The sequence below is a fragment of the Notothenia coriiceps genome, unplaced genomic scaffold (assembly GCF_000735185.1).
Source record: "Notothenia coriiceps isolate Sejong01 unplaced genomic scaffold, NC01 NC01_scaffold00037246, whole genome shotgun sequence".
NCBI lineage: Eukaryota > Metazoa > Chordata > Actinopteri > Perciformes > Nototheniidae > Notothenia > Notothenia coriiceps.
The window spans coordinates 2,478,899-2,489,342 of NW_011369947.1; positions in this window are offsets into that span (position 1 = coordinate 2,478,899).

Genomic DNA, 10,444 nt, shown 5'->3' on the forward strand with positions numbered 1-10,444 from the left:
AACCTCACAAGACGAGGTTCAGGGAGAAACACTGAGTACCTGCCATTGTTTCTGCACAAAATCTAATCAACTGCCTCAGTGGAACAATATCGTGGCTCTTATCTGCAGTTAAATTATTAAAATGAGACTAGTTTGTGCAGAAGTGGGTACTCTGATCTTTAAGTGAAGTAAAAGCAGTTTTTGCACAGTGTTAAAGTAACAAGTAAAAGCATTCAAATCTAAATATTATGGAGGTCGACAAACGCGCTACAGCGGCCCAAAGCATTATATTAGGAGAAACACGTTGTAGCTTCAGAAACGATGCAAATCAAAAAACTCAAATGTTCCTGTACACATGAAGAAACATCTTCAGCGACTTGACAACACACGCAGCATTTAGAAAACATTCAGCAACTTGAGGAACCATGCGCAGCGTTTACTAAAAGCTGCAGAAACCAAACGCTGCAAATACAAACACTGCAAGAAGCTCAAAACACAACGGAGACCAGGGGACACTAAAGAGTGATGCACACAGCTGGGAGACCAGGGGACACTAAAGAGTGACGCACACAGCTGGGAGACCAGGGGACACTAAAGAGTGACGCACACAGCTGGGAGACCAGGGGACCCTAAAAAGTGATGCACACAGCTGGGAGACCAGGGGACACTAATGAGACCAGGGGACACTAATGAGACCAGGGGACACTAAAGAGTGACGCACACAGCTGGGAGACCAGGGGACACTAAAGAGTGACGCACACAGCTGGGAGACCAGGGGACACTAAAGAGTGACGCACACAGCTGGAAGACCAGGGGACACTAAAGAGACCAGGGGACACTAAAGAGACCAGGGGACACTAAAAAGTGACGCACACAGCTGGGACAGGAGAGCTTGGCTACGTTCAGGATTATAAAGTAGGTAAACTGTCTCTCTCAATTAAAAAGGTTACTAAAGAAGACCAAAAAATAATATTAGGACTCAAACAAAAGACTTAAATGTAATTTAGAGTCGTGTGCAGTGCAGGAGAACTAGCTCAGACTGGAGTGTGTTCAGTCAAGAACAAGTTAGTCAGTCAAAGGATGTAAACACATCATGTGTGCATACGTACATCAGTCACATAGAGAAGGAATGTGAAACAATCAAGCCTATTAAAGGTAACACAAAATCAACATTTAAATGAGTGTGCTTTTCTGTTTTTGTAGAACTAGATCACACTTGGTGGTTGCTGTGTGTTTGGGTTATGCAACATTATACAAAACATTGCTCACTACTCAAACACAAGAACACAAAGCATTTCCTGACCCAAACAGTTCATAAACACAGACTCTGGACTCACTCCAGGGCAAAAGCAGGATGCATGTGAGTTATTTTAGCAGTATCACCATGGACATTGGTTTCATTGAAAATACTCCCAGACAAATACAAATGAACTCCTATTTGAGTCATCTTTTCTAAAAGCTACAATGCCAAGCTGTTTTTGGAAATAACTACATTTGTATTAGTCAGAAGGAACGGCTTATATTTTCTGGTTTTAGTGTTTTTATATGATTTAGTCTTTTGTTTCTTGGTAAACATCAAAAGGCCATATCAAGTGAATAAACCTGATTGTGGTGACAGCATTTAAAAGATAACAAATTGCATTTAACATATTTGAATTAAGACGAAAATACCTTTACAGTTGGAGAGTTCAACCCATACTATAAATTACTACCCACACATTTTGGTGAATGCATTAAAAAGTGTGATCCCCGTTGAAATCACTCACCATAAACAGGCCACATGGCAGCATCGATCCCCATGAGAACTTCCTGGAAGAAGATCTGTTTCTGGAAGCTGCGCTGCCCCCTGGGGCTTTCTGGGATCCTGCATACTTCACATCCAAAAGAAGAGCTCCAATTAACTCCACCAAGTTTGATTTACACTCAAGTATAAACGTAGTTTCCAACAGAATCATCTCAAACTTTGCAAACCATATTAAAGAGTTAAAACCATAGACTGTATATATAAAACACACAAGTTATCAGCAGCTGAAAAGCTTGTTTTCTTCAAATGTAGAAGAAAGTTGGTGTTTTATTTACACTGAAAATAGAAAAAGCAAATTAAACTTAACCATATGTTGGACATATTTCACAATAAGGCTACAAAATGTCCAACCCTCCTGTTGTCTTCGGGTCAAATCTGACCGATTTACTACTTTCATCAATCATTACTTTTTTTATTTTACATTCGATTGCATTAAGGCTTTATGATATCCTTCACAGTAGACATTTGAACATATCACATTGCTGATCACCACGTTCATTGAATTTTGGATGATTTAGTAAACTTTGTGACTCCCATGGTGTTCCCGGTCAAACATGACCATAAAGAAAAGGAATTAGTAACCATCCAGATCAGATAAAACACACACACACACACACACACACACACACACACACACACACACACACACACACACACACACACACACACACGCACGCACGCACGCACGCACATACACACACACACGCACGCACACACACACACACACACACACACACACACACACACACACACACACACACACACACACACACACACACACACACACACACACACACACACACAACAATTTGATACATTTCCCGCTCTTATGTGCCCCTCCCCCCACATGGATCACACCTGGCGCACGCAATACATGTTCAGTGTCTGTTCTTTGTATATTTACTGCAGTGTTTCATGTATACCAGTAGTCTGATTCAATATGTACAGTTTGAAAGGGTGTTAAATTAAAGTTGGTGATGATGAATGGTTTTTGTGTTAATGTAATAGCAGTTAAAACAGGACCGGTCAAATTTGAACGCAAACACCAAAGTAAGGGGGGAACACAAAGACAATAGGAGGGTTGAACCCATCTCCTTATTGTGTAACCAAAGCAAAGATTGATGCATCTCTTTAGGAAGTAAAAAAATGGGACTCGAATGTTTTTTAGTTTGCTTCTATAGATTTGTATGTTGTTGTTTTTCCCATTGAGAACCACTTAGGAAGTGATTGTTTTTTGTAGCAATGCTTCAAAGGGCTATCCTCTGGTATTTATATGTCATGATACTCCTTTCTCTGTGCTTTTAAAAATGGAACTTAAGACATTCACTTAAGTACTTTTCGATGGTCTTGTATTCCTTTTCCTGATACTGTATATGTTATACAGTTATTTTTGTTTTAAATTCTGATTCAGATTCATAATAACAAATATAACCAACACATTATGTATCATATATTATTACGGGTTGAGACGATGAACATTTGGGATTCAGAAAACTCTAAAAACAAATAGTTATTTCTCCTTTTGAGAAGATTTTGGGACGTAGCAAACACATTGAAATAATGGATGTGCCTTTTTAATATCCCATTGTCTAAGACTTATTTGACAGGATGCCACATTGAGGCTGCTATTGTTAGGAGGAAACAACATTAACTTGATCCCAGCTTGAAGTTGGTATATTCGCTTTGACTGAAGAGATCATTGAGAACAAAACAACAACAAAAACAAAGGGTAAAGAGATTAGAAGAGACAACGATATATTTTCTCTGGAAGTTTCCTGTGTTTCTCTGGACCTCTGCATCTGGTGAGTTCTCATCTATTTTTCACTGGATTTATATGAAATGAACACGGATAAGGCTAAGAGAAAATGAGCTCAGCGTTAATTAAGAGCGCTATTGTTTCGTGATCGTTTGAATATCATCTCACATATGAATATCTAATTAAATTCTCAGTTCATGAACGCAGCTCCAAGGCCTGAATCTATTCTGGTTAAAGGAAGAGACACAAGGCAAACACCAAACCCCACATGGACTTTGGTGGGGTTATTTTCTCATTAATAATTAACACATTTGAACCCATTTACACCCTTCACCAGTGTGAGAACATCACAACTGATCTGAGAGGAGACAGTGACAGTCTGACAGGAGATCAATCCTCTCCCATGCCTCATAATCTGTGTGCATTGTACAGTGAGAGCGGATAAAGGGCATTGACCAAATAAACCGGGGGGATTTCACTGTACGTCCAACAGCTTTTCCTCAGGGGATCCCGCTCAACATTTGTTCAGCCTGTGGGAAGTACGTGGGCTTTTTATAGATGTGCTCTCAAAGGAAAAAGGGTTAAATATGTAAGACTCAATGTGCTGAATCACTGCTTAATAAGAAGGCGAGAGTAATCAGTTATTTAGAAATATATTTTGTTGTCATTATCTTTCTTTGGGGCTGTGGAAAAGTACGTGTTTTGGCCATTTAGGGGCAAATAACCCTTGAGATAAAGTCTAGGATCTGTTGTTTCTGCTAATAAGTATTTTACATTAAAGTAAATATGTATCAATCACTAGATGTGATAAACATACATTGAAATGTATTCAAATCACATTATATGGACTCAAATCAGACTCAAGTCACTAATCTTCAGACCTAATTGGATAAGCAATGCTTGAAACTGAACATTGACTTTAACACCGATGACTCAGTGACTTTTAATGACTATGTTCTGTCTGAGCACACTGCAAATGTTATTATTAAAGTTAGACTTAGGTTTGCACTTTAAGATTACCCGTAACGTATTAAAGGTCACCTATCACGCTATTTTTAGGCAATAGCATAGGTCTCAGATATATACAAACATATAAAAAACATGTCTATGAAGTGTTTTGCTCAAAATACCAAACAGATCACCCATTCTAGCCATGCCTCATATCCCTCTATTTCACTTCCTGTTTCAAAGGTGCTGATTTGGGGTATAAAGCTTTAAAACATAAAGGAGGGGGCTGAGCTCATGCGGGACCCGGCAGCTACTGTCTAAACTAAATACTGCCGTGATGAAACGCCATATCATGGATTATCAAGGATTATCTCTGAAACAGTATGGAGCTCAAAGGCTTTCTCTCTTGCCGGTTATACCACAAGGTGAGTTCCTTTTTGTTTAGTTGTTTGTTGTTACATGTTTAAAAAAAACAAAACAAGGTGAGTTCCTTTTTACTTCCTGCTTCTTCACACACATGCTCTCCAGTACAGGTTAGCTCTGAGTGTTAGCGATGCTAATGTAAACACCGACCATATTACGTCCAAAACAGTCGGGCATTGTTTCTGATAGCAACGTTTCTGATAGGGCCGTGGGTCCACATTTCAGATATTACGTCATATCTGACGCAAATCTGGATCAGCTCCGTTGTTCCCCGTTTTTAGAGATTTGGGTACGGAGGAAAAGAGAGAGGGTTTTATTTTCTGACGCTGCGTGAGTTCCCCGACACACCGGGGACACATAGTTATGTAGAAAAGACATACAAAAGAGCATTTTGCATCATAGGTCCCCTTTAAATAAATACAAATATGTTATTAATTATTAGGAGAGCCACCAATTTCTCGGTAGATTGGTATTTAATGTAAATAGCTTACTTTCTAGCTAGTTAGCTAACATTAGGCAAGGGTTAAGTAGATAGCTGATGTTTTGGTAGCTAGATTGAGGGGTAAGGGAGTGCTTAGGGACCGTCTACAAACTGCAACGGGGTTTTGCAAGATCTCGCAAAACATTTATTTATTTTTTTGTTCAAATAATTTTTTTTTTCTTCTCCATGTCCCCTAGGGGGGCTCCGTAGTAAATAGCTTCACAAACATTTGCAAGCTAAATATTTACCTAGAATGCTAATGTTAGCTAACTTGTTTTGTAGAAAGCTAATGTTCGCTAGCTAGCTAATTAGCCCGCTGACAGGTTAATTAAAGTGGTCTCTATGTTAACTTGTTTGTATAAATGTCAACACTGTAGACCTTTGTGTACCTTTCTTGCAGTGAGATTTATAATAAACGTATTGTAAAAACGTGTTTTAGTTGCATTAGAGTTCGATGAGCTTCGGTACTTTCCTAGTTTAGGAGCCATCACACCAACAGACATGAAATAGTTACTAAAAATGTCCTCATATGAGATTTCAGGCCATTTTCATATGTCCTCCTGCAAGTCACTGACTGATGATGGATGCTGTAAAACTGTCTGATCGTCACTGTGTAGCTGTAAATGTTCTTATATATATATATAAATCATTGTATGGAATGCTGTTAGTAGTTAACCTTTGCTTACAAACCAGACGTGGGTAAATGGATGTTTGTTGTGCTGATTATATCTACAATTATTGCACTTGTAAACCTGTATCTGTAATTATAGAGTGCAGTTTTATTACTGTAATCCTGCAGTATTTTTACTCAGCCTGATTTGAAAATAGATGGTGACAACCGCTAGCTGGCATCTAGAGTATATAATAACACATATTGTTCTGCTATTTGAAACAGTGGGCTAAGTGTAGGAAAACAATATATGCAACACCTTCATAATGTTTGCCATACCCTCTGAAACTGCAATAAACACACAATGTTTACAATCATTTCGTTTTTATTACTGCACACATTTTATTCCAATTCAATTTCTACGATTTCAATTCTATTCAATGTAAATACTGCTATATTCTGATATATTGTATTATATTTGGTAATATTCTTTTTCATGTTATTATAGTTTTCTTCAAATAGTTTTCTGTGTTTTTAATTTTGGTTTTACTTTTATGTATGCACCAAAACACCAAGTCAAATTCCTCGTATGTGCCAACTGGTAATAAACCTGTTTCTGAGTCTGATTCTGATGCAGGATATTTGCTGAATACTTAGAGAGAGGCATATCTAAAGAAATACAATTGGCACACCAACCCAGCCTCACAAAAAAATGTGTAATAACTACGTTGGTCCACAGGGCAAAACGTAATATATTCAAAAATAACCCTCTCAAGATGTGACATGGATTCAATATTTAGTAAAAAAAAACATGGAGCTCAAATAATCTTCATAATATCTATCAAACTATAAATCCTACACATCCACTGGACGTAGATTTTAAAAGTACAATATTAACTTTTCTCGCTAGAAATGTAATCAAAAAGCATTATAACGGCCAAATTATCCTACACTTTAGGATTTTCCACTAACAATAAATAGGGTGTCCGCCATGTATTTTTTTTCTCACGCTGGGAAAGTTTGCGATCACATGACATGGACACTGGTCATTAGAAATGAATATGACAACAATATTGTATCCATGTCACGTCTTGAGTGGGGTATTTGTGAATATACTACGTTTTGCCCTGTGGACCAACGTAGCTATTACACATTTTTTTGTAGCCTTCCACTCTCACTCACACACAGCACCTCCATTTCTCCCGGGTGTCACTGAGTGAATTTGTTTTCTCTACCTGAGCTCCATCGCCCTCGGTTTGATTCCCTCTCTCCTCTCTTGAAGGGCCTAATGGCCTCTTTGCTTTCCGAGGAGATTGCGTGGACATATTGGACGGGCCACAAAAAAGAGAGACTAGTTTAGGAGGAAGTCTGTGTACTTAAATTAATCTCACATCACTGCAGTGAGTAAGGGAAGGACTCAATGGTGGATGGAGAAATAAAGTGTGGAAAGAGAGGAAGAAATGCAGGTTGAATTATGTATTTTTGCACAGTTCTGCACATTACTAAGATATTTAAAACCACTCTTCAATCCAGGTGGATATTGTTTGATATTATTTTTCATATTATATTTCGTTTTTGGTATAATTATATCTTTCGTAAGCATTCCTTCTTTACTAAGTGTGAAGTCATTTCAAAAGTGAGCAAACATGCATGTGATGTGATGCATGTGGTGGAGCGTGCTATGGATTTCATTGCAGAAGTTGTGTAGTTTAGATATTTTGATATAGTTTTGTCCTGTAAGCAATTAAAGGTGGGGAAGGTAAGTTTGAGAAACCGGCTCGAGATACACTTGTTGTTATATTACATGGAATGCTCTTAACATCCCGATAGCAATGAATATCTGAAGTGCTTTGACAAAAAATACATAAAACAATCTCATCTGTGGAAGCCGTGGCGCTGTAAAAAGCACGACCAATCATCTGAGCCGGCCCGGCTAAAGTAACTAGATGGCCTACCTGCCTGTCAGCCTTCCATCTGTGCACAAACTTATCTCGTGCCCTCATTGGTCATGTGCGCGTTCGTGTGTGTTGGAGGAGGGGCTCTTTAAGGAAGTGGCAGATTTTTCCGGCTGTGTGTTTTCAAATTCTAGCGCGCTCGAGTTGGTTTCTCCAAAATGACCTACCCCACCTTTAATACTTCCCAATCCTAAAACACAAAAACTCATCCCTCGCTCTATTTTTCCAGCTGTTTCTTCAGTTTTATTGTCATTTACATGAAAAATTGTTCAGATATCATGTTTAACTTTCAGTGTATTTTTTAAATGTGTGAAGCGGCAGGCGCGCACACGAGGCCTGACGGTGATTATTTTTGTGCCGAGAGCAGGCGGTGAAGCTCTTGTTGTCTATAGTGCTGGAGCAGTGGAGCGATGGCAAACCACACAGTAATCACCTTAGAGTGTTCCCGGGGTTTCTGGGGAAAATAAGGCCTGCACACCACAGGGAAGCTCCTCACATCTAATCCTTTAGCACATCTCTCTCTTTCTTTCTCCCTCGTTCTCTCTTCTTCCTTTCCAACATGTGTGCAGATTCATTTAGGCTAGCCTCTAAATACAGACCAAAAAGAGTCGCTGATGAATGATGCTAAATGGCGTGCTACCTACTCTGAGTCTATGTAGTATTTTGAACCGAGTAAATAGCTTGTTCAAACATGCTAACAGTTGGATAAACCCTGTGCTTTACTGTAGAGATATCACAAGTATAAGGCACTTGTAGAAAGATCCCTACTCGTACATGTTGACTCACATGGTATGCATCACAATGCTAATATTGCCGATGCTAACTATTGATAGCTGTAATGTCGTTTTCTAGGACTTTTATTTTGAAAAAAACAAGCTCTTTTGTAAGAATAGAGTCACTCCATGGTGCTATTATTTTTGAAAAAGATGCCCCTTCTTGAGTTTCATGTAGGGATAAAGACCAATTTACAAATTCTGCAAAATGGCATGCAACATACTCTTCTTGAGTCTCTTGTTAGGATACAGCTAATCTCTGGAGCAATTATTTTTGAAAAACATGCCTTTTCCTGAGCTTCCTGTGAAGACACAGACATTCTATGGGGCTTTTATTCTGAAAAACATCCCTGAGCTTCCTGTAAAGACACAGGGGCCGTTTCTCAATCTCGAGGATGCTGGCTTGGTAGTTGCGTACTTCCAAGTCACTTCCTTCAGAAACGAAGCAAGTATGCTTCCAAGCCACGGCTTCGGAAAACAAAGAAGAATGGAACAGGCTAACAAGTGTGCCACTCTCTCTAACGGTTTCAACATAAACTGTACCGAAAATAAATACCTCACGATGTCTATCTAATTATGAACTTGCTTTACTTTCACAGAACACATTTTTGGTGATAACAAACAAACGTAACAAAGTAAAATATTTACCAACACATGTTCTATGCCACTACATACTTTCATTTAAATGTGTGCTGCGTCGGTTCAGCCATTCTCCGCAAGGGTTTTTGAAATTGGTCTGTGTGCAAAGCATTGTGGGGATTTTAAGGACACGAAGTCTACCCATGTGCAGCCTCGAAATTTCCCCCAAACCAAGGACGCGGCCTCGGTGGAATTCCAAGTATGCTGGACATTGGAACAGTCCTTCGGCGGCACTCGATGACGTAGTATCCTTGAAATATTGGCTTGGAAGCCAGTATCCTCGAGATTGAGAAACGGCCAGGGTCCTTCTCAGGTCGATTAAATGGATTCCTTGCGTCCCTCACTTGCGTCGTTTCCCTGCGTTTAGTCCCTCCCACCAGGGAAGCATGGAGGGACGCAAGGAAACCACGAGAAGCAGGGAAATTAGTTTTAAGAGCAATGGGACGTCCTTTCCTCCGGAGCGTCACGTGAAGCGACTCCGTTTGTGATGACGCCACACAGCCAGCCCGTTATTTTCACAAACGCCTCCGCCTCTGTTAGTACACATTTACCGGCACAAACATTTGTATCATCTGTTGTAGACCCAAATACATTAAATAAAATAAGAACTCATTCTCAAAAAAGATAAACGCCATTCTTAAAATGTATAAACGAAAAAAAAAAAAACACAGTAGGCCTATAGACTGCTGAGTGACTCTCGTGAGTTTCATGTATTTTCTTCACTCCGCTGGGAAACGGCTCTCATGTCAAGAAGCATCAGATCAGTGCATGCGCTGCATCGTCCAATCAGTGAGCGATACACAGTAAGGGGGCGGGGTAAGTATTTGTGGATTTCAGACCATCCTCCGGTGAAATCCTCAGACACTCGCCCCGCCCCCTTACTGTGTATCGCTCACTAATTGGACGATGCAGCGCATGCACTGATCTGGCTGCTGTCAGGCGATCAACTGAGCGGTGTCATCAGAAACGGACGTCGCTTCACGTGACGCTCCGGAGGAAAGGACGTCCCATTGCTCTTAAAACTCATTTCCCTGCTTCTCGTGCTTTCCTTGCGTCTCTCCATACCTTCCCTGGTG